This window comes from Musca domestica, unplaced genomic scaffold (genome assembly GCF_030504385.1).
Source record: "Musca domestica strain aabys unplaced genomic scaffold, Musca_domestica.polishedcontigs.V.1.1 519, whole genome shotgun sequence".
Classification (NCBI taxonomy): Eukaryota; Metazoa; Arthropoda; class Insecta; order Diptera; family Muscidae; genus Musca; species Musca domestica.
The window spans coordinates 41,406-68,483 of NW_026712349.1; the positions used below are offsets into that span (position 1 = coordinate 41,406).

General features: G+C 35.9%; 1 long non-coding RNA gene across 1 annotated transcript in view; it reads right to left on the reverse strand.

The window, feature by feature from the left end:
• Positions 1–6,576: 6,576 nt before the first annotated feature.
• The window catches only part of LOC131805377 (uncharacterized), a 30,131-nt gene continuing 9,629 nt past the window's right edge, over positions 6,577–27,078 (reverse strand). The window contains exon 3 of the long non-coding RNA XR_009343664.1: positions 6,577–6,930. This is a non-coding gene — a long non-coding RNA (uncharacterized LOC131805377). The remainder of the gene's footprint in view (positions 6,931–27,078) is intronic.

Sequence of the window (27,078 nt, forward strand, 5' to 3'; positions counted from 1 at the left end):
TTGCAAACAACATTTGTTTGGCCCAAGGACGAACCCTATTGAAATTGGAGATAATCGGTAAAAATTTAGATATAGCTCCCATATATGTTTTTATTTATTGGGCTCCAAGCGTGTAATATCAGCCAGAATATTATGGAATTTTGCACACACAACCAAATTAGGCCTGAAAATAAGTATGCCAAATTTGATCGAAATTGGTTCAGATATTGCTATAGTTCCCATATATATTGTTCATCCAATTTGTTATTTTTGTCCTCCGCAGCCGTTATATGCACTCTGTAACAACAATATTTGGGGAAATATATCAAATGCAGCTCAGAAATACCTTTGCTAAATTTTATCGAGATCGGTTCAGATTTGGATATAGCTCCCATATATAACTTCGTCCAATTTACCATTTATTGTGCACCAAACGCCTAATATTTGTCCAAATGGGATGGAATTTGGCACATACGACCGAATTTAGTCTAGAATGTAGTATGCCAAATTTGGTGAAGATCAGTTCAGATATAGCTATAGCTCCCATATATATTGTTCATCCGATTTATTGTATTTGTTACCCACAGCCGTAATATGCACTCCGCAACAACAATATTTGGGGAAATATATCAAATACAGCTCAGAAATATCTTTGCCAAATTTTATCGAGATCGGTTCAGATTTGGATATAGTTCCCATATATATTTTTTTCCGATTTGAAATTAATTTTGCACCAAATGGGCAATACAAGTCCGAATTTAAAAGGTACAAATGCTTCGGCATATTTAGTCCTTTGAACTTTAAATTATAATCATAGCGTGTATGATTGAATTCTCCCATAAAAACGTTTAATTGTTACGCGCAGCTCTACAAAATTAGCAAAGTGGTGTAGGGTATCATAAAGACGGCCCCGCCCGACTTTAAGTCTTTCTTTACTGGTTTTACTTGTTAAACATTGAATTTGATAAAGGTAAAAAAGATACGGTAATATGAACCTTCATACCAGATCATATTTTAATAGAAATATTGGGATATGCGAAGTTTGAAGAGAATCCGACACTTATATTTCATTATATATGTAAGAGTTATAATTATTGCAAATTATTACCCTTAGTGCCTATATTATCTATTTTCGCACCAGACGTAGCACTGATAAAAAGTTTGCACAAAATAGAGTGATCATTTCTCTTTCTTTAAAGTAAATCATTTATTTTGAAAACGTTGACCTTGTGTGGGGGAGGTACCAGAACGAGTTGACCGATGTTGTCCAAATCGCTCTAAGTTGGACAATAATATTGTGATGTAACAAGTTTGGACCAAATCGGATACTTCCTTCGAGAGTTATCGTGCGCACCAGCCAGCCAGAAAGACAGTCAGACAGATCGACTCCAGATGTCATGAAACGGATTTGGTCCAACGAGACCTATCCGAATATCAAACATTAAAGCTTAGAATTATATAAAAATATCCTCTACTCAACAGACTTCTTGAAAGTATTCCCCCAGTATTCGATTGATTGCTCTTTTAAAGGGTTACTAATTTTTGTCCATACAATAATATGTCCATATAAGTACGAGTAGATTTTCCACATTTGAAATCTTTGCTCACAATATCGAAACCCACAAAAAGGGAGTGATAAGAAATTCTTAAAACTTGGATGCTTTTTGTCCCGTTAGATTGTAATCGAAACAAAGAATATGTCGAAGTCAGTGATATGTTGCTCCTGTCATTTTATTGTCAATATTAGTGGTTGATATGTCAGTGTTTTTGAGGTTAGGAATAAAGCCGAGTTGTTATGACAACATATGGGTTAGTTTTGTAATGAAGTGGAAGTCTTTTTATAACGAACAGATGGAGGAGGAAATAACAAATCAAATGGGAATCATTTTTGAGATGAGGACAATTCTTCGATACATGTAAAACAAATATTTGTATACCCTCCACCATACATAGTATGGAGGGTATATTAAGTTTGTCATTCCGTTTGTAACTCATCAAAATATTAATTTTAGACCCAACAAATATTCTTGATCAGCATAAAATTCTATGTCGATTTAGAAAAGTCTGTCCGTCTATGGAAATCACTCTTGCTTCCGAACGAAATGAAGTAGGTTGATGAAATTTTACCCAAATGTGTATTATGTCTGCAGGACTTTTGGTATTGAAAATGGGTCCACGTCTTCGTATAACCCCCATATAACGGTAGCTCCCGATATGCGATATTTTGATGATTTTAGCGACATTATTTACCGGAATTGTTTTAAAATTAGTAATTAAAGTTTGTAATGGCTAATACGGCCTAAAACAGAAAATGGGCCATGTAGGTCCACGTTTTCGTATAGGCCCATATAACGAAATCCCCCGATATTGGATATTTTGATGATTCAAAGACATTATTTAACGGAACTATTTCAAATTTAGTGTTTGAAGTTCGTAATGAATACTACAGCCTATGACAGAAAATTGTCTGTGCAGGTCCACGTCTTCTTATAGCCCCCATATAAAGGATTCCCCCGATATCCGGTATTTGAATAATTTTAGCGACATTATTTATCGGAACTATTTCAAATTTAGTATTTGAAGTTGGTAATGAATACTACAGCCTATGCCAGCAAATTGTCTGTGCAGGTCCACGTTTTATAACCCCCATTGTGCCTCCCTATATTCGGTATTTTGATGATTTTAGCTACATTTTAAATATTTTTTTCAAGTTTCGCATTTGAATATTGTAATAGCTTATGACAAAAGTTGCCTATGTAGGTCTACGTCGTCGTATAGACCCATATATACGGCTATATTCGGTATTTTTACGATTTTAACAGAATTTTTAACGGATTTTATTTCTTTGAAAATTGCCAAATTTGTACCAAATGGTGGAGGGTATTCTAAGTTCGGCCTGGCCGAACTTACAGCTTTTTTAATTGTTTTAATATAATTCTTCTCTAAGTGATATCATGGACTCTGTAGCAAACTGTAAGTGCTCTGAAGCTAAGTGTTGATAGGTGGTATGATCTACTTAAAATAAATTCGATTGTTACGAAAGCTCTACTAAATATGCATAGCGGTGTATAGTATCATATAGTCGACCCCGCCCGACTTTTGACTTTTGTTAACTGGTTTATTTTTAAGATTCGAGAAAAATATATGTCAGCTGAAGGAGCCATACCCTTCGCCGGGATAAAATCATGATATTCTTGCAAAGATGATAGTTTCGTTTTGAAAAACTATTGCTCTATTTATAGATACTAATATGAAGTTAAGTTAATGGAGGAATACTCCAGATTTAACCAATCATTGCATTGAATCTCGAACAATAACAAAACAGACATATATGTCCGATTTAGAAATTGAAAAGTGTTTTATTTCAAGACGGAAGTGGAAGTATGGTCAGATATTTTGCTTAGACGAATTAGACTAAAGATTAGACATAGAATCGATTATTTGAGTGTATGCCAGCATTTCCCTTTCCTCTAACTGCTTGAGCAAAGAACAAATTTATAAAACTTTCACAAATCTCCGCAAATCCTCTTAATAAAACGAACTTTAAAAGCACCCTTTTCCAAGAATATAATTTTTTCCAACACAAAAACTTTTTCATTTTTTCCTACTGTTCCCCAACTTTCATCCTTAGCACTGATAATTTTATTTATTTAATTTTTTCTTTGCCCTGCAACTTCATATTGAGTTTTAATACTATTTTTCACAAAAAATTACTTTCTTCGCTTTTACTCTGCACCCACACTCCTCCCGAAAAAATGCCAATTAAAATAATTTCTCCAACGCAAGACGTCGTCGCTCATTCAACTTGTGATCAGGTCGCCGAATTGTATAATTGGCATAACCATCATTAAATCGTTCAAATCGATTTCAATTGAGAATTCGACCAATTGATGGTGGCAGTGGTGGAGTAGTGGTGTCGACGGAACATATTCTTTGGCCGTATAATTTCCTTCCTCCAGAAGAAGAAGAATACGAAAAAGCACACATTCCAAAAAAGAAATCTACGAAAAGTTGCGAATGGCCTGCATGCAAATACAATTGAGATTTTCATTAAGAAAGTTTTGGCAGATATCCAAATAAATTGCAATGTCGCTCTTCGTTATTATGGGTGATTTTTCGATGAACAGTGGGAGAGAAGGGGTAATTGATAGAAGTAACTACGATCTTCCATGAACCATAAAACTCCTCTATAAAGTCCTTGATGACGATAGATGACCTTTGAGGTCCTCTATGGCGATAGATGACCTTTAAGGTCCTCTATTGGCGATAGATGACCTTTAAGGTCCTCTATTGGCGATAGATGACCTTTAAGGTCCTCTATGGCGATAGATGACCTTTAAGGTCCCCTATTGGCGATAGATGACCTTTAAGGTCCCCTATTGGCGATAGATGACCTTTAAGGTCCCCTATTGGCGATAGATGACCTTTAAGGTCCTCTATTGGCGATAGATGACCTTTAAGGTCCTCTATTGGCGATAGATGACCTTCAAGGTTCTCTATTGGCGATAGATGACCTTTAAGGTCCTCTATTGGCGAAAGATGACCTTTAAGGTCCTCTATTGGCGATAGATGACCTTTAAGGTCCTCTATTGGCGATAGATGACCTTTAAGGTCCTCTATTGGCGATAGATGATCTTTAAGGTCCTCTATTGGCGATAGATGATCTTTAAGGTCCTCTATTGGCGATAGATGACCTTTAAGGTCCTCTATTGGCGATATATGACCTTTAAGGTCCTCTATTGGCGATAGATGACCTTTAAGGTCCTCTATTGGCGATAGATGACCTTTTAGGTCCTCTATGACGATAGATGACCTTTGAGGTCCTCTATGGCGATAGATGACCTTTGAGGTCCTCTATGGCGATAGATGGCCTTTAAGGTCCATAAGGGCCATAGATGACGATTTTTTTTTTTTTTGGAAGTTTCTCCCGAATTTTCCAGAATTTTCTCAGTTTTAAACAGAATTTTCAAATTTTAATTAAAATCAACTCTTTGACATCATTTCACTTATTTTCCTTCACACAATTGCGTTCATTTCAGCTCTTGGCTTAATTTAAATTAATGTTTTCTTGGAAATCAGAATTTCCAAAATTTTCTCATTTCATGCTTCAACATCTCTCACTGTATCTTTTTCAATAGAATTCCATCAGTTTGGCGTTTTACGTCTTATTTCGCTCAGAAGTTGTTCGTTTGGGTGTGTGTGTGTGGCTGTCTGTGCGTATGCCGTTTCATTGTTCATCACCAGCATGGTGGCACATTTCTTGGAATTATGGGCTTTCCTGGCAATGGATTCTAGAAAATCCGTCTTATTCACTTAGAGAGGCTGCAATGCAACGGATAGTTGCACAGAGATGATTATTGTATGGCGGGCCAATCGATTGTTCAATTGTGTGTGTGTGTGTGCCTGTTGGCGTGGGTGTGTGTACCACCGAATTTACGTCTGCAGCTGGCAAGCGAAAAGGAAACTGTTACCAAAAGCTTAAGCCACAAATATAATCAGCGTGAATGCAGCCAACAAAGATAGTCAGTCACTCAGTTGCCATGACCCCAAAAATGTTAATCTGACCGAAATGGCAATTTTATGATACGATTTGTAGCGGTTGTTGCTGGTGTTGTCGTTGTCGTTGTGTGTCCAACTTTACAGGTTGCCGGGGAAATTGAGGATTTAGTGTGCGTGGCAGAAGCGACAACAAAGTTTCATTGAAGTGAGTTTCGGTGAAATTAACTTTTGTAACAGAGAAGTCTATAGTCAAGTGAAAGGTCTTTCAAAAAAGGAAAAGTTTCTGCAGAAGACCTCAAAAGTCTCCTATAATTTTCTATAAAGGTATTTTATATCCATAAAAGACCCTAAAGGTATCTTGTCTCTATAGAATAACTTAAAGGTCTATTATCTTCATACATCACATCTATCGCCTTAGAGGAACTGTATGGTCATCTATCGCCATAGAGGACCTGTAGGGTCATCTACCGCCATAGAGGACCTGCAAGGTCATCTACCGGCATAGAGGACCTGTAAGGTCATCTACCGGCATAGAGGACCTGTAAGGTCATCTATCGCCATAGAGGACCTGTAGGATCACATCTTTCGCCATAGAGATACTGTAAGGTCACATCTATCGCCATAGAGGACCTGTAAGGTCATCTCTCGCCATAGAGGAGCTGTAAGGTCATATATCGCCATAGAGGAGCTGTTAGGTCATCTATCGCCATAGAGGACCTGTAAGGTCATCTATCGCCATAGAGGACCTGTAAGGTCATCTATCGCCATAGAAGACCTGTAAGGTCATCTATGGCCATAGAGGACCTGTAAGAGCATTTATCGCCATAGAGAACTTGTAAGGTCACATCTATTGCCATAGACGACCTGTAAGGTCATCTATGGCCATAGAGGACCTGTAAGGTCATCTATCGCCATAGAGGACCTGTAAGGTCATCTATCGCCAAAGGGGACCTGTAAGGTCACATCTATCGATCTCCATAGAAGACCTTAAAGGTCTACTATCATCATAGAATACCCATTAAGTTATCCTGTGAATTTGTTGTTCTGTTTATCATGTTCTTTTCGCCCAACCAATTAACGGATCAAAATCACACACATATCCAGCCCCTACATAAGGAAACTTTCTTCACTAGCATCTTAGACTTAAATCTTCCATCGCTTTCGCAGCATCATAAACATACTTTGCGATTCAGGCACGGACTATGGCTATGGAACTGTTCACCAAACTCCTCCTCGTGTTGCCTTTTCCCTTCGTTTAAAAGTATTAAAAGTGATTTGTTTTCCGAACGAATACAATTGCAAAAGGCAAACGGAGAAACCTCCCAGATAATTGCCATTGGAACACTGGTTGTTGTTCCTACCACCATTCTTCATCAGTCGTCAGTCAGGAAGGATGAACCGGAAGGATGTGAGTATGAAAATGAAAAGTTTTTAATTTTTATGTTTTATTGCCTGGAAAAAAAAAAAAAAACATTTAACTATTGGGCCAACTAGCAAGAGAACAAGAAGAAGATGTGAAGACAGCGCTGGGAATGCATTTTGGGGGAAACTGTGAGCACAGATTATGGATTATGGCCAAGAAACATTTCCCAGGAATTTATCTCGTTTCAATGGCAATGAATGTAATAGCTATGCCCAGGAAACAAAAATTTGGGAAAAATAAAAATTTTTTACGATGACGTGAAAATAAGCATGTTAAATAGGTGTTATGTTCGGCCGGGCCGAAATTTTGATACCCTCTAAATGTATAATCCAAAGCTTAACCCAGACTGTAAGATACAACCAATTCGCTGAAGAAAGAGTCAAAGTCTTCAAAAGGCTTATAACTGGAGATAAAAACCTCTAGAGATTTTGCATTATTACGGAAAAGATCTTAATTTTAATTTGTCCGACAAATTGATCGCAAGGATCCTCAAATTGTATCGGACATCGGTTCTGTGTTCCATCACAATATTATTATTTATAAATTTCAATTGAAATCGGAAAATATCAAGCTTACCTCTCAAACTTTATGTCAATATTCTTATAATTAATAAGTAAAAAAAAGTAAGTTCGGTCGGGCCGAACTTTTAATACCCTCCACCATTTGGTACAAATTTGGCAATTTCCAAAAAAAAAAAAAAAAAATAATAAAATCCGTTAAAAATTCTGTTAAAATCTTAAAAATACCGAATGCCTATACGACGATGTGGACCTGCACAGGCAACTTTTGTTATAAGTTATTACAATATTTAAATGCGAAACTTGAAGAAAAATCTGTTTATAAATACCGAATATAGGAGGTACCGTTATATGGGGGCTATTCGAAGACGTGGACCTGCACAGACAATTTTCTGGCATTGGCTGAAGTATCCGTTACGAACTTCACATGCGAATTTTGAAACAATCCCGGCAAATAATGTCGCTAAAATCATCAAAATACCTAATAGCGGGGTGTACGGTATATGGTGGTTATACGAAGACGTGGGCCTACATTGCCCATTTTCTGTTTCATGCTGCAGTATCTATTACGAACTTCAAATGGCAAATTTGAAACGATTCCGGTAAATAATGTCGCTAAAATCATCAAAATACCGAATATGGGGGCTATACGAAGACGTGGACCTACATGGCCCATTTTCTGTTTTATGCTGCAGTATCTATTACGAACTTCAAATACCAAATTTGGAACGATTCCGTTAAATAATGTCCCTAAAATCATCAAAATACCGAATATCGGGAGGTACCGTTATATAGGGGCTATACGAAGACGTTGACCTACACAGACTATTTTCTGTCTTAGGGTGTAGTATCTATTAGGAACTTCAAATGCCAAATTTGAAACAATTCCGGTGAATAATGTCGCTAAAATCATCAAAATACCGAATATCGGGAGGTACCGTTATATGGGGGCTATATGATAACTTGGACCTACATGGCCCATTTACGAACTTAACCTGCCCACTGGCAAAATATACATGTGTGCAAAGTTTTAGCCTTCTACCTCAATTTGTTCGAAATATAGCATGATTACAACAGACAGACACACAGATAGACACACTGACAGGCAGAAGGACGTGGCTAAATCGTCTTAGAATTTTACGCTGATCAAGAATATATATACTTTGTTGGGTCTGACTTGAGTATTTCAAACGGAATGACAAAATTAATATACCCTCCATACTATGGTGGAGGGTATAAAAAAATAATTGATATTTTCAACTCAAATCGGGTCATTTAAATATTTTACTCTCTCTCTCCCACTCACTCTCTCTTTCTCTCTTTACTTATGGCAGAAGGACGTGGCTAAATCGTCTTAGAATTTTACGCTGATCAAGAATATATATACTTTGTTGGGTCTGACTTGAGTATTTCAAACGGAATGACAAAATTAATATACCCTCCATACTATGGTGGAGGGTATAAAAAAATAATTGATATTTTCAACTCAAATCGGGTCATTTAAATATTTTACTCTCTCTCTCCCACTCACTCTCTCTTTCTCTCTTTACTTATGGGTCTTGGCTCAAAGTATTTCAAAATTAATGAAAACCTCTCGAAACTCAACACTTTATTCAACGAAACTCCTGAAGATTTGCCATTGGAGTTGGGAGAGTGTTTAAAAACTCTCACACCCTCGGTTCTCTGGGTAATGCTATGTATCGTTGTGTGTGTGTGTCTTTGTCCATGATTGTTTGTGTTTCTGTGTCAGCCGCCAGAAAAGTTCACCTCTTCCATTCATCTTTCACTTGCCACACAAAACTATTGTAAGCTCAGTGATTATTGAACCGCAATTACAGAGAGGCTGCAACTGTAGGCCAGCCAGGACGACCGTTATAGCCATTGAACTGTAAAAAAAAACAATTCGTATTTTTTTATGTTCAAAATAATGTTGATAATTCATAAATGGTGCGAATAAGCGCATACCCTTTAAAATAGAATTTTTAAAATTTAATTATGTATCCACCATGGGTCTGGTGGCCTACATGTTTAAATGGGTGAAGGAGAGGAATGAAGGGAGGTATTCATGTAAGCGGTACGGTGCCTAAATTTTATTTCTGTTGACAACACAATTTGTGACCTACTATTTTAGTATAGGGTTGCACATATTCGAGGGACCCATGTTTTTTTCGATGACTCTTTGGGCCCATTCCAATCGACGAGGCTTGTCTGCAGGCAACATTCTTTGCGTCAATTGAATTTTGTGCGGGAACAAATGCAAATCAATGCGAATAATCCGTTGTAAAGTGGACCGAGCCATGCCCAACTGCTGAGAACGGCGTTTTTGGGATGTTCTTGGGGACCTCTCAACACTGGCTCGTACGGCAGCGATATTCTCGGCCGATCGCCTTGGTCGACTTTTATATGGCCACTTCGGATTAGAAAGAGCCTTACCAGTCGAAAATTTTTCGTATAAACGCTTAATGGTGTTCTTAGAAGGCGCACTTCTCATATTTTTTTTCACAATTGACTTCTTGTGTTGAATGTAAATTTCAACTATTTCAGAGTGCTCGCGTGGCGTGTATTGGTTCATGGTAAAAATCTGCTTGGACTGACGCTTCAAACGCGGTATGTCATTAAGCGATGTGACATCTCTGTCAAAAGTTATGGCGTTGCCAGATGGGTCCGTCGAATATGGGCAACCCTATATTTAAGACTGGTGAAATTTGTATATGAGCATTTTTAAAGGCCTTTTATAAACAAATATGTTTAAGTGCACCTTAAGGACTTTGTTCGTCACTTATATCATTGAAAATATTGCAACAAGCTAAATTAATAAAAAAAAACGGTGTTGGCTTGTTTTTTCCGATACCATAGTATTTTGTTGTTGCAAAATGGTCAGGCTTAATCCCTTTATTGTTGTTTTTGTAAACCAACGCTTGTTTATTAGTGGAGGTTTCGGAAAAAGGCACAAATCCTCAACAGTTCCATTGTTTTTGGCTGGGATATTCTCCACAGAAGTTATTAAAAATAACTTCTGTGACAAAAAACTTTTAAAAAGTATCAGTCGGTTTTGCCGACAGATGTATACCCTTAACCAATCTTCGGTTATTAAAATATATTTTGACTTACTTTTGTTGTGATTATTCGAATTGTTGACCTCTATGGACAAGGGACCGAAGGAAAGGGCCAATAATGTCCATTTCGTAAAGGACCAAGTTTGGACTGTATCCACTGTATTTGCAAAGTTGGAGCAAAAGCGGATTATCCTTTTCTTTTTGGCCTTTTTTGGTGGGGGTACCAGAAGGAGTGGACCGATATTGCCCACCTCCGAACTGGATCAAAGTTTGACAATAATATGACGATGTACCAAGTGTGAAAAAAATCGGATACGCCTTTCGATAGTTATCGTGCGCTCCAAACAGCAGACATACCGATAGACGAGCGGACATTGCTAGATCGGCTCCATATGTACTTAAACGGATTTGGTCCAAAGAGACTTCCGGTTGGCCTCATTTCACGGGACATTAAACTCGTAAGTAAGTAAGTCTTAGCACAGGGATATGTTCTGAAAAACCTTTTACTGTAAAGACAATTTTCTTGATAACCACACACGTAATATTCTTCAGAATATCCGTTATCCAGTCAAATAGCACAATACTTTTCTTCCAATTTCAAGAACTGGATAAAGAAGGAAAAAGTAATGAATTTTGACACTTTCAATTGGGATTCCTGTTGTTGGTAGACTTGCGACAAATCTAAAATTTAGGGTCGCTGTGCACGCGTAGCCCGGCCATATGAAGGTGGTTGCGGGAATATGTACTATAATTGTACGAAAAGTATTGAATGGTACTATATTTGGTATTGGGTGAAAGGTTAGGGCTGGTGTCCTTAAGTTTGATATTGAGGTCTCTGTTGTAAGTTTGATATTGAGGTCTCTCTGTATCTGGAATTGAGATATGGAGGTTGTTTTGTAAATATGTACTACAATTGTGCGAGAAGTACTAAATATTACTAAATTGGGATATATATGTCACTGTTGCTGTCTGTGGGAGATGAGAAAGGGGGCTGGTTTCGGAATGCGGCGTACTAAAATTTTACTTAATGGTATTAAATTTAGCATTGAGGGAAACTACAGGGCTGAAATACAGACATTTGATATAAAAGTCAATGTTTGTATCTGAGATTGAAATATGGAGATTGTTTTCATAATTCTTACTTTGACTGTAGAAAAAAATAAATGTGGTATTTTGTGAAGGGATAGAGATACAATTCTAAAGTATGATATTGATGTCACTTTTAGTTCAGATATTGAGGGGTTTGGAAATAGTACTAAATTTGGTATTAAGTGAAGAGATGGAGCTGGATTCCAGAAATTTGATATGGCTAACTCAGATTGTGCCTGTGGTTGGGAAAAGGAGCTCAATTTAGATATGCGTAATAAATGTACTAAGTTTTGTAATTAGGGGCAATTACAGAGGTGAAATCCTGAAATTTCATATTAAGGTCACTGTTAGTATCTGAGGTCGAGATATGGATATTGTTTTGAAAATTAACACTACTAAACTGTACGAAAATAACTAAATGCTACTAAATTTGGTATTGGTTAAAGGAATAAAGATAAAATTCTCAAAAACTTCCGTACAGATTCATTTTTTTTTTCACAAAGAACAATTCAAATAATATAATTCTGAGAGAATTTTGTCGATGAAGCTGCAAGAAGTTATCTGACATAAGACCCGAGGCCAATTTTGAATATCCTCAGTCTTACGGCTATAGTGGGTATACAGGGTAAGATAAAACAACTGCAACAAAGTCAAACGCCATAATTTTAACTATTTTTTAAAAATTTTATTGAATGAAAGCAAAAATGTCGAAAATAGCATTAAATTTTAGAATAAGCTTAGATTGGTTCGAATTGGTCACCTTTGGCACGAATTATGGCCTTCAAACCGTCACACACTACCCGAATGTTGCTCTGCGGTATTTTGGCCCATTCCTGGCGAAGCGCTTTCTTGAGGTGATCGACACTTTGGTATTTTTTAGTGCTAACCTTGCTTTTCAAAATACTCCAGATAAGCATTGGTATCCGAAGAAGATTAGAGGATCCTCATTTTGTAACCATTCTTGGGTGGCGCGTGCTGAGTGCGATGGTGCTGAGTCCTCTTGGAATGTCCAAGATCTGCGGCCAAAATGTTTGCGTGCCCAAGGCTTTAATACACCCTCCAGAAAATTTTCGCGATAATATTCAGAATTTATTCTGATGCCACGGCCGATTAATACGAACGGAGAGCGATCATCGGCTGTTATGGCGTCCCACACCATCACCATGGCTGGCGCTTGAGTTCCGGTGGGCGACCGAAGGTGTACATTTTCAGCTGACCTCTTTGGCAAGTAAACAGGATCATTTTGTTTGTTTACAAGCTGCTGGACAACGAATGTCTTCTCATCGGAGAACACCAAATTCGGCAGTTCACCACTTTCGGCTAAGCTAAGCAACCTTTTAGCTCTTTTGAGTCTGTTTTCTTTCTGTTACGGTGTAAGTTTTTGCACTTTTTGGAATTTCAATGGCTCATTTTTTCAATATTTGCCGAATGGAATATTATGTTCAGCTCACAAGTCATTTTTGGCCACTGCGACGCGGGTTTCGATCAAGTTACTTTTCGAACCATTTGTGCTGATTTTGCTGTTTTCTACTTCCTTGTCTACATCCTTGACGTCGGGCTACGATACCAGTATCACGGTAACGAGCGATGGAACGAGACACAAAAGATTTATTCACACTTAAATGCTGGAGTGCTCTAACGATAGCCACTTGTGGTTTGCCAACCTTTGAATTCACGAATAATTTTTTCTGGAAAATTCCCACCAAAATGTTTTTGTACGTTTGAAAACAATAAAATGAGTTATAACTGGAATAATTTTAATAGCTGCCGGCCGAGTGGCTTAGAAATGACAGCAGCCTGAAGTTGGTTGCAGTTCTTTTATCTTACCCTGAATACTAATTTTTCGAATAAAGCAGAACTCCTAATAAAGAAGAGGAGCGATATATGGGCCTTATATTTATTATGACTTGCAGGTAGGTACCCCTATATACAGAGCACATTATCTCAACATGCAGATGGATAAAATTAAATAAATTTATATACTGATGAAGAATGTTCATGTTCAAATAACTCTTATTTCCCTAATGGAACTAAATGCTATAATTCCCGACGTTCAAGTTTATTTAAAATGATTTCTCCTCAATTTAACTTCGAAAATCCATTATGCTCACAATCATTTACTTGTCACTTGCTAACGAGGCATGCAATTGCAAGTACCCTCCTCCCCCTCTTCCTAATCCATGGCAGAGAAATAAAAATCCCATTTCAAATTCCACATAAACCATATTCGAATTTTCGATTTCATCAGCATCATGCGAATCGTTAAAAGTAACAACCGCATAATTTTATTCGGGGTTTTTTGGTTATATTTTTATTTTTTTTTTAATGGAAAAACTGCATTTAATGTCAGCAATTTTTTGGGGTGGACTTTTATATTGATGTTATGGGTGTGTGAGTGTGTGTTTGTATGGGTGAATAGGTTCGAATTCAATATCGATTTTGGGTTGGCATTGTTCGCTCGTTTGTGGCCCCACTCCAAGAGAACGTCAAACAAACGAATGAATGTCAATAAATATTTGATTTAAAATAAATATTTAATGTTTCATGATTTTCCTTTTTTCGTTTTTGTGTTTTGCTTTGCTTCACAAAAGAATTTTTGTAGCTACAATATGCTCGTGTATGCATTTCTGCATGGAGTTGTGTATGGGTGAGTGTGTGTGTGAGGGATTTTTAGTCCAGCAGCATAATACATATCCATTCAGAGAGATCTCCTTTCAAAATGTCTTGCAATTGGCCATACTCTATATTGAAATATTTGCTTTTAATTTTTTCTTTGTCAAACAATATATTTTTTGTTGCTACAACCAGCTGTTGTCGCTGCTGCTACTTCTTAGCCATGTCATATGATATGGTAGATAGGGTGTTCGCCAAGGGGAGATGGATGGAAGTGATGGATGTTACATTACTTCTTTTCAGACAAGCCTTGATGAGAAGGCGTGTGAAATTCGTACTAAGAGGGTGCGAAAAGTACTAAAATGTACTAAAAATGTAATATTTTGTATTCGACAAAGGGAATGGGGTAGAATTTTGAATGAGAGTCACTGATGGAGTGCAGGATAGTTGTTCCATTCTTATTCCCCACACCACAAGGTGGTCAGGGTATTATGTCTTTGTACATTTGTTTGTAACAGGCAAAAGGAAACGAGATAGACCCATAGTTCCTTTTGATGATCTGCATAGAATCACATTCTCAGTCGATTTATGCATGTCCGTCCGTCCGTCTGTCCATGTATATTTGTAAACAAAGTACAGTTCGCATTTATTACCCAATAAAATTTTGCACAAATCATTTGTTTGGCCCAAGGACGAACCCTATTGAAATTGAAGATAATCGGTCAACATTTAGATATAGCTCCCATATATATCATCGTCCGATTTGCCTTTTATTGTGCACCAAACGTGTAATATCAGTGCGAAAAGTATGGAATTTTACACGTACGATTAGATTGGACCTCAAAATAAGTATGCCAAATTTGATCGAAATCGGTTCAGATATAGCTATAGCTCTCATATATATTGTTCACCCGATTTGTTATTTTTGTCCTCCGCAGCCGTAAAATGCTCTCTGTAACAACAATATTTGGGGAAATATGTCAAATACAGCTCAGAAATACCTTTGCTAAATTTTATCGAGATCGGTTCAGATTTGCATATAGATCCCACATATAACTTCGTCCGATTTAACTTTGATTGTGCACCAAACATCTACTATTTGTCCAAATTAGATGAAATTTGGCACTTACGACCGAATTGAGTCTAGAAGCTAGTATGTCAAATTTGGTGAAGATCGGTTCAGATATAGCTAAAGCTCCCATATATACTGTTTATTCGATTTGTCATATTTGTTACCCACAGCCGTAATATGCACTCCGTAACAACGATATTCAGGGAAATATATCAAATACAGCTCAGAAATATATTTGCCAAATTTTATCGAGATCGGTTCCAATTTGTATATAGCTCCCATAAATATTGTGCGCCAAATGGGCTATACAAGTCCGAATTTAAAAGATACAAACAATTTGGTATTATGTGAACGGATAGAGCTAAACCCTTGAAATTTTGCACAAGAACGAAGGTTGAAAGAAAATTTGACATCTGAAGGTGGTTTTTGGGAAAGTGTGCGAAATTTACTAACTGGTACTAATTTTGGAACCTTTTGGTTTAGGGTAGGCGGATGAAATTGAAATTTTGTATTGGTGTACTTGTTGATGGTAGGTTTGTGATAAAAAGTGGTTTTGGGAATGTTTACTACAAGTGTACGAAAAGTACTAAATATTTGGTACAATTCGGTATTTGGTGAACACACTATATACTTGAAGTCTGAGTTCGAGTATTAGGGTGGCTGTTCAAGTATAGCCTAGAAATATGGAGGTGATTTCTGAAATGTGTACTATAAATGTACGAAAAGTACTAAATGGTACTATATTTAGTATTGGGTGAAAGAATAGAGATAAAAATCTGAAATTTTATTTTTAGATTTAGGAATTCTGTAATTTGATATTGAGGTCTATCTTGGTATCTGGGAGGTGGTTTCGGAAATGTGTACTGCAAGTGGGCGAAATGTACTAATTGGTATTAATTTTGGAACAGTTTGGTTCAGAATGAACGGATGGAGCTGAAATTTTGTATTGGGGTCCCTGTTGGTGGTAGGTATGTGATAAAGAGATTTTGGTTTTGGACAAATGTGGACAAAAAGTACTAAATAGTACTATATTCGGTTGCTTTAAATTTTAAATTTTGTGTAAGGGTCGCTGTTTACGCCCTGGACATATGGAGGTTGTTTCGGAAATATGTACTACAATTGTACGAAAAGTACTAAATGGTACTTTATTTCGTATTGGGTGAAGGGATAGAGATAAAGATCTGAAATTTGAAAATTAGGTTACTGATGGTATTACGACTTGGTGGTGGTTTATAAATGTGACCTATATTTGTACGAAATGTACAAAATGGTACTAAATTTGGTATTGAATTAATGGATAGGGCTGGAATTCTCAAATTTGATATTGAGACCTCCGTTGGTATCTGGAATTGAGATATGTAGGTGGTTTTGGAAATGTGTGTTAAGTGTACGAACTGCACTAAATTGTACTAAATTTGGAACAGTTTAATTTAGGCTGAATGAATAATGAAGCTGAAATTTTGAAATTTATTATTGGGTTCCCTTTCGGTGGTAGGTTTGTGATAAAGCGACGGTGGTTTTGGAGATGTGTACTCCAAGTGGACGAAAAGTACTAAATAGTACTATATTTAGGACAATTGATTGTTGAGTAAAAATATATTGCTTTAAAACTTAAATTTGATATTAGGGTCGTTGTTCACGCCTAGCCCAAGCACGCGGTGGTAATTTCGGGAATGCGTCGTATATTTGTGCGAAAAGTACTAAATAGTACTAGCTGGGGTATTGAGCTAAGGGATAGCGATAAAATTCTGAAATCTTATATTTAGATTACTGATGGTATTGAGATTTGGCGGTGGTTTGTAAATGCGTCCTATATTTGTAGGAAAAGTTCTAAGTGGTACTATATTTGATATTGAATAAAGGGATAGAGATGGAATTCTGAAATTTGATATTGCGACCACTATTGGTATCTGAAGTTGATGTATGGAGATTAGTTTAAAAATGTCTACTATAATTGAACGGATAAGGCTCGAATCCTCAAATTTGGCATACATGTCATATTGGGGAAACTGTTGGTACCTGGGGTTGAGATATGGAGGTGGTTTGGAAATGCCTGTGTACTATAATTGTACAAAAAGTGTGTACTAAATTCGACATTGGGTGAAGGAATTGAGTTGAAATCCTGAAATTTGATATAGATGTCACTGTTGGTGCCTGTGGTTTAGATATGGAGGCGATTTTGGAAATGCGTTCTATATTTCTACGAAAAGCAATAAATCGTAATAAATAGGGCTGGAATCCTCAAATTTGATATTGAGGTCTCAGTTGATATCTGGGATTGAGATATGGGGGTGATTTGGAAATGTCTACTAAAGTACGAAAAGCACTTAATGGTACTAAATTTGGTATTGGCTAAAGGATTAAAGCTGACATCCTGAATTTGATATGGATGTGACTATTGATGTCTGTAGTTGAGTGAGCAAGGTGTTTTTGGAAATGCGTACTATGAACTAAATGGTACTAATCTCGCCGTTGAGTGAATGGGTAGAGCTTAAATTCTTAAATTTGATATTGAGGTTCAGGATTTACATATGGAGACATTGAAATAGTTTTAGACAGAAATATTGAATGTGGGCCCATTTTGCAAGGGTTTAACTAGTTCGCACTGGTAAAATTCAAAAAAAAAAAAAAATGATTTTGAAGACTTTTTAATGCAAAAGGTGAACATTTTCCCATTTTTCTCTCCAAAAAATTAAAATTTAAAAAAATATACATTTTGAGTACTAACAATTAAAAAAGCTGTAAGTTCGGCCGGGCCGAACTTTTAATACCCTTCACCATTTGGTACAAATTTGGCAATTTCCAAAAAAAAAAAAAATAAATAAAAATAAAATCCGTTAAAAATTCTGTTAAAATCTTAAAATACCGAATGCCTATACGACGACGTGGACCTTCATAGCCAACTTTTGTCATAAGTTATTACAACATTTAATTGCGAAACTTGAAGAAAAATCTGTTTATAATGTAGCTAAAATCATCAAAATACCGAATATAGGGGGTACCGTTATATGGGGGCTATACGAAGACGTGGACCTGCACAGACAATTTTCTGGCATGGGCTGAAGTATTCATTTCGAACTTCACATGCGAAATTTGAAACAATCCCGGTAAATAATGTCGCTAAAATCATCAAAATATCGAATATCGGGGGGTACGGTATATGGGGGCTATACGGAGACGTGGACCTACATGGCCCATTTTCTGTTTTATGCTGCAGTATCTATTACGAACCTCAAATACCTAATTTGGAACGATTCCGTTAAATAATGCCGCTAAAATCATCAAAATACCGAATATCGAGGGGTACCGTTATATGGGGCCTATATAATGACGTGGACCTACATGGCTAATTTTTTGACTTAGGATGTAATATCCATTATGAATTTCAAATACCAAATTTGAAACGATTCCGGTAATTAATGTTGCTAAAATCATCAAAATTCCGAATATCGGGGGGTACCGTTATATGGGAGCTATACGAAGACGTGGACCTGCACAGACAATTTTCTGTATTCATTTCGAACTTCACATGTGAAATTTGAAAAAATCCCGGTAAGTAATGTCGCTAAAATCATCAAAATATCGAATATCGGGGGGTACGGTATATGGGGGCTATACGAAGACGTGGACTTGCACAGATAATTTCCTGTCTTAGGCTGTAGTATCCATTACGAACCTCAAATGCCAAATTTGAAACAATTCCGCTGAATAATGTCGCTAAAATCATCAAAATACCGAATATCGGGAGGTACCATTATATGAGGGCTATATGATAACTTGGACCTACATGGCGCATTTACGAACTTAACCTGCCTACTGGCAAAATATACACGTGTGCAAAATTTTAGCCTTCTATCTCAATTTGTTCGAAAGATAGCGTGATTACAACAGACAGACAAACATACAGACGGACATGGCTAAATCGTCTCAGAATTTTACGCTGATCAAGAATATATATACTTTGTTGGGTCTGCATTGAGTATTTCGAGGAGTTACAAACGGAATGACAAAATTAATATACCCTATAAAATAAGAATTATAAACACGAACCATTGGTAAAAATTTAAAATTTTAAAGAGAGAAATTTTACGAAGATGGACAGGGGGAGATTGAATTGGTGAAAGTCAATGATGATTGGATATTTCGAATCTGATATTTTTTAGTTTTAATATTTTCACCACGAAATTTTCACAAAATTTTCGAGTATTTTAAATTCCCATCACTCCAAAGTTCAAATTTGATTTGTTTTTATTTTTCAATATTCTTTCATGGGACCCATAAATTTTCAAATAGCACAGCAAGATGTTGTATTTTTGTATAAGTATGTATGTATTAAACTTCGTACTCAATGTTATGTGGTTCGATTAGAATGTGTGCTTTTTTAATGTCTAGCCATTGACCAGCATCGTCGATCTTCTTCTTACAACTCGAATCCATTTTATTTCATCCGCATCAATATAGCGTATTGAATACGATTTTACAATTTATTGAAAATGTGTGCTGAAATGGAAAATATGATGAGAAAAGTGGAAGACATTGGCCTGCTATACATTTTTCTAACTCAAAAAATTATAAATTGAAAATTTAAAAAAATTAAACTCCAATTTAAAAAAAAAGTTCTGGAAGCCATAAAAACGAAAGGGTTGTGGATTCAAATTCGTGAAAAAAAGACTCGATTCCGACATCGAATATATTTTCTACTTTTTGATAACTTTATGCAATACAAAAAAAAAATAGGAAAAATCCAGCAGATTATGAAAGTAGAGATAAAATTAGGAGACACTTGTATCGGCGATTTAAAAGTAATTATAAGGAGGAAGTTCCCCTCTCTTCCATTTTTTTTTTTTTTGAAATTAAAATATTTATGTTCCATATAGGTTCACGATATCATATAGCCACCATTTATCGGTTCCTCCGGATAATCGGTATTTTGATTATTTTAGCCAAATTTTTCACTGGATTTGTCTGGAATTCAGTATAATGCGTTCTTAATAGGTACTTTTGACTCTGACCAAAAATTGTGCAAATAGGCCTACGATTGTATATAGCATACCGATATTCGGTATTTTCATGATTTTGGCAATTTTAAATGGTTATCTTACGGTGGAAGGGTATCAAAAGTTCGACCCCGCGGAACTTACTTGTTACCTTTAACTTGTGAGTACTAATTTGACATAATTTTTAAACAAAATAATTAATACCTCTTACTGAATTTTCATACTTTCAAGGCTTAATATATTATTCCAGTTTTTCCTTTTTCGGAAAGAATAATAAGAATATTTTTACCTTTTAGTAAAACCATTGCATAATGGCGCCACATTCAATTTTTCTTTCCAAAACTATTTCTAATTTAATATGTAAATAATAGAAACCAACAGTGACCTCAATATAAAATTTCAGAATTTCAACTCCATTCCATTACTTAATACAGCATTTAGTAACATTTAGTACGCACATTAACTTAATAATATGCGTTAAAACTCTACCCTCGCCATCTTAGTGATCCAAAATTAGTACCACTTAGTCCTTCTTCTTCTTAGTTTTAAATTACTCATTTCCAAAAACACCTGAATTCCAGATACCAACAGAGACCTCAATATCAAATTTTGGGATTCCAGCTCTATTCCTTCACCCAATACAAAATTTAGTACTTTTCGTACAATTATTAAAATTTCCGAAACCACTTCCATATCTCAATTCCAGATACCAAAAGGGATATCAATATCAAGTATGAGCATTCCAACCCAATCCCTTCACCGAAGAACCAATTTAGTACAATTTAGTACTTTTCTAAAAAAACAGATACTATCAGCAATCTTAACATCACATTTCAGAATGTTATCTCTTTCCCTTCGCCATGTACCAAATTTAGTACTTTTCGAAAAATTATAGCACACATATCCAAAAGCACCTCCATATGTCCAGGCTATACATAAACAGCGATCCTGATACTAAATTTCAGGTAAATTTGTTATCCCAATACCAAATTGTACCAAATGCAGTGATATTTAGTACTTTTTGTGAACTTGTAGAACACATTTCCAAAACCACCTCTTTATCACAGACCTACCACCAACAGGGACCTCAGTACAAAATTTCAAAATTCCACCTTCATCCCTTCACTCTTAACCAAACTTTTCCAAATTTAGTGCCATTTAGTACAGTTCTGCAAATTTAGTACACATTTTCAAAACCACCTTCATATAACAAACTTACCTTCCAAACTTTTGGCAGAACACCAACTGATACCATTTTTTAATTTGAATTACCAAAAACCCTTTGTTACAACTATTCTGCACTCCATCAGTCACTCTCATTGCAAATTTCAGAACTCTAGCTCATTCCGTTTGTCCAATACAAATTATTCCAATCCTACACTCCGATAGCAATCTCATTTACGATAGCAATTTCAAACTACTAGCTCTATTGGTTCACCCAAATCCTAATTGTACTATTTTTGGTACCATTTAGTACACATAAGTACATATTTCCATAACTACTATTATCATACAATCCAATAGAAATCTTATTTCCGAAGAGTACCTGTTCACCCAAAATTTTAAATGTACTAAATTTAGTACACATAGGTTCAAGTTTCCAAATCTTCCTATATTCACAAGACCCGCTTTAGTTATCTTATTTCAGAAGTTCGTTATCCCAATTCTATCGGTTCTCACCATTTGTACAAACTTTGGTACCATTTAGTGCACATAAGTACACATTTCGAGAACTACCTATATACCTCTGTCCTACAATGCAATAATAGTCTATTTTTCTAAATTTCAGCATTCCAACAGGACTCAGAACCTCGCACTCAGCACGAGCCAGCCAAGAATCGTTACAAAATGAGGTTCCTCGCTTCATTTCCAGCGCACAATGGCCACCAAAATCTCCGGATACCAATCCGTTGGACTATTTTGTCTGGAGTCGTGTGACGGTTTCCTTGGCCGGTTGAAGGCCATAAAGTGACCAATTCGATCAAATCTAAACTTATTCTAAAATTTGATGCTATTTCCGACATTTTTTGCTCTCATTAAAAATAAAATTAAAAAGAAAAAATGTAAAAATTGTGCCGTCTGACTTTATTGCAGTTTTTTTTTATCTCACCCTGTTTGTGTGAGTTTCCAAACTACCTACATTCCCAATCCCGCAATGTAATAGTAATCTTTTTTCCAATTTTTTGGATCCCAACTATATCGGTTCTTCCAAAATTTGAATTTTACAAAATTTAGTGCCATTTCGTACACATAGGAAAGAGTTTCCAAAACTACCTACATACCCTAATCCCGCAATGTAATAGTAATCTTATTTTCAAATTTCAGTATTTCTACTCTACCGGTTCTCCCAAAATTTGAATTGATCCAAATTTAGTACCATTTAGTACACATAAGTACAAGTTTCTAAAACTTCTCACATACCCGAATACCGCAGTGCAAAAGTAATCTTATTTCCAAACTACAGGATTCGAACTCCACCGGTTCTCCCAAAACTAAAATTGTACCAAAAGTATTGTGCCATTTAGTACACATAAGTACGAAATTACAAAAATTTCCTACATACCTCAAACCTACAAGGCACTAGTAATCCTATTTCTAAATTTTAGATTCCCAAATCTATAGATTCCTCCAAAATTTAGATAATACCAAATTTAGTGTCACTTAGTACACATAAGTACGAATTTCCAAAACTACCTACATACCTCTGTCCTAGAATGCAATAATAATCCTTTTTCCAAATTTTAGCATTCCAGCTCTAGTAGTTCACCGAATTTCAAACTGTTCAAAATTTAGTACCATTTAGTACACATATGTACGAATTTCCATAACTACCAACATCATACAATTCAATAGAAATCTTATTTAAAATTTCATAATTCCAACTCCACCAGTTCTCCCAAAAATTTTAAATGTACAAATTTTAGTATACATATGTAAGAGATTCCAAAACTTTCTACATACCCCAATCCCACAATGCAATAGCAATCTTGTTTCCAAATTGCAGGATTCCAACTCTACCGTTTCTCTAAAAAAATTAAATTGTACAAAATTAAGTTCCATTTAGTACACATAAGTTCGAATTTCCTTTTATCAAAATCTCAGATTTCCGAACCTATCAATTTTCCCAAAAATTTAAATTGTACCAAATTTAGTACCATTTAGTACATCTAAGTATGAATTTTCAAAACATACACTCTATCATACACCCCTCCATCACTGACCCTCATTCCAAATTTAACACTTCTGGCTCTACTGCTTAATCAAATACAAAGGGTACCATATTTACCATAGTACCTTTTAATACTTTTCGTACCGTTCTAGCACGCATTTACAAAAACCCAGTCTTATTTGGCACCTTCGAAACAAGAGCGATCCTCATCCAAAATTTCAAGATTCTAGCTTAGACTTTCTTCTAGGCGTTTACGAATAATTAAGTCAGTCGGACAGTAAATTACTTTACTTTTCCATCCCTTACTACCCAGGAGAAATTAAGCCGTTCCTCGATATTTGAGTTTGTTGTCAGAGATTTTGATAAAGGATAACAATCATAAATATTCTGGCAATAATATTTATGATTGTTATCCTTTATCAAAATCTCAGGTTTCCAAACCTATCAATTTTCCCAAAAATTTAAATTGTACCAAATTTAGTACCATTTAGTACATCTAAGTACGAATTTTCAAAACCACCCACATACCCATGTCATACAATGAATCTATCATACACTCCATCACTAACCCTCATTCCAAATTTAACAGTTCTGGCTCTATTGCTTCTTCAAATACAAAGGGTACCATATTTAGTAACTTTTAATACTTTTCGTACCGTTCTAGCACGCATTTACAAAAACCTAGTCTTATTTGGCACCTTCGAAACAAGAGCGATCCCCATCGAAAATTTCCAGATTCTAGCTTAGACTTTCTTCTAGGCGTTTATGAATCATTAAGTCAGTCGGACAGTCAATTACTTTACTTTTCCATCCCTTACTACCCAGGAGGAACTAAGCCGTTCCTCGATATTTGAGTTTGTTGTTATTATATATTGCCAAGTGCGCCATGTGGAGATTTTAACCCAAACCCAATTTCCTTGCAGTTGGCGAGAATCACATGCTCTCATTTTTCCTTATGTGCTACCAACCTTCTCTCCTCCCCCTCCAACTTAAATTGTATGTGACATTTTTTCGACAACAAAAAGAACACAATCAAATTATAAAAAAGAAAAAAAAATTGAATTGAATCCAACACTTTCCTTACCCAGATAATCTGAACTTTTTTCAAGCACCTGTTTTACGACTCGCACACACACACCCATTTTTATTCCCATCCACTTTTGGGGAAGCAAAGTTTTTTTTTTCGACGGTATGAGGCGCATGTTGCACTTGAAACTGCGACAGCATCGTTAACGCCTCAACAACAAAACATGAATGTCGGCACGAACTCCTTTGGAGTTGTAGACCGTCAAACGGAAATACTGTTGTTCATTTATTCGTCTCGAGTTTCTCCGTTTCATTTTTTCCCCGTTCTTTTGCGCCTTTTCAAGGCTTCTTCTGCTTTCATCATTTAACTAAGTGCAATTAACTCTGTGGCATAATCAGCATTTCTTTCCCCCACAGCTTCCATTTGCTTGGTTGCTCGCTCTCTTGCCATTAGGGTGCAAGGAGCGAGCATTAATGCTTCTTGTGGTATTGCTCTGGATGGTGTTGCTTGGGGATGAGGTTCTCGTGGGTTTTATTTCGTTCACTTCTTTATGCACAACTTTTAACAATTCACATGTGTACATTTTCATTTGAATGTGTTTTTTCACTTCTTACCCTCTCCCCCCGATTGGTTTATTATGTAAAAATGTGTATTGTAATTTGAAATATTTTTGATGGGATTCAAAGGTGAACTGCTATTATGAGTTATACGATTGCTGAGGATAGAATTATTAGATGTATACAATAATATTTTTAACGAAATAGAAAAAGCGCCTCACAATGATTCACAAATTTATAATGAAGTTATTATAATAATTTTAATTATAATAAAAAAAAATTATTATTACATAATCTATATCAATAAACAAGAAAGCAAAGGCTATAGCCGTGCGGGGCCGACCATGTGATACCCTACAACACTACAATATGTTAGAAGAACCCTTATTTCCAAATCCATTTTGGAAGATTTCGCTTTTGAAATTATGTCACGGAGCACTGCCCAGATATTACCATTAGCATTTTAACCAGGGACATTTGCCCAATATTTACGCACTCCGTCGTGCTGTTAGTTGTTGTGGTCCATTTTACAGCTAAATATAATCCAATGGTCATCCAAAATGCTAGAATTCTTCCCTGTCCTTAACTCTCTTCGGTGTGTCGATTGGCTTCAATTGTGTGATCAGGAAATTTTTTTTCTGTTTTTAGTTTATTTGAACCCCTAAATAAAAACAGAGGCCCCTCTGCATCCCTAAATTTAGACTCATCTATATAATTTACTTGTCTACGATATTTGGTTATATTTGTCAACGAAATCAGCATGACAAAGCCAGAAGTTCGTAGTTTTGTATTTTGGATTTCGCCTGTAAGTAATTTTCAGCGTTTCGGTAGAATGGAAATATTGGTATTTTTCACACAAAAGCAGTGGTCCGTTCTACCCGCTGCCCTCTAACTTCATACGATATTTCGTATCTTTTGGTTTCTATTTGTGATCTTTATAACGGCTGCAAAATCAGGCACATTTGTAGTTGTTGGTCCATTTCAACCCCTAAATATTGCGGACATCTTGAAAACTATAGGCCCAGCCCTTCTGAGCCGAACCCTACCCTTACGAAAATGTTCGTGAGGATTGAACGATGATTGCAATATATATAATAATAACCCCAACCTGTGTTGTAAGGTAAAAAATATTACAAAATATACACTTCAATATTTTAAGTCAAACTAAAAAAAATCGCATGCGATAAAAGCATGAAAAAATAAAACAATGTCACAAAATACTACAAAATCTACATTAACATCATATTTGACATCTTTTAAGCGATTTTTTTAGAATTTATACTTTTCTGTCAAGAAGGTATTCTGAATTGACAAAATTTGTCAAAATCGGTCCAGCCATTCTTGAGATATAAGCATTCTAGCTAATATCCCCTTTCTTTGTATATACACATTGTATATATTTCGCTATATATATCCGATATATTTACTATCGGCATCTACGCAACGGTCAGAATTGACCTTTTCGTCTTTTTGTGATTTTGCCGAGACTAAAAATATTCGCGGTTTAATGGAAAATTTAACTTTTATTTAACACAAATGTTATGGTCTATTTCATAATAATATTAATACTATAATATTACTCGATGACCATCAAAATTGGAAGACTTCGGTCCAGCCCTAATTTCTAGTCCCATGCTAATGTTCATAATTGCGACCTGAAGAGCAACTGCAAAATCAGGAAAGTTTTTATTTTTGGGTCCATTTCAACCCGTAAATATTATGCGATATTATGCTATTCTGGCCTTAGCCCCACCTTCATTCTGAATTTCAAGAAGATCAGGCCATAACTGCGACATATAGAGTGATAACAAATTAACATGGACAGACGGACGGACGGACATGCATAGCTAGATCGACTATAGTTTTCTATTTGAGAAACCAATATTTCAAGGTGTTACATAATTTTTGGCCCAATCAAACTTATAATAACCCCAACAGATAGTGTTGTAGGGTATAAAAAGCAAAGTAATTGACTAACTAACCGATTGACTGCCTAACTTAACACGAAACAGCTGAAGCTAGAATCTTCAAATTTTGAGTGAGGGCTGGGTTTTTTAAAATTCGTACCGGAACGGTACG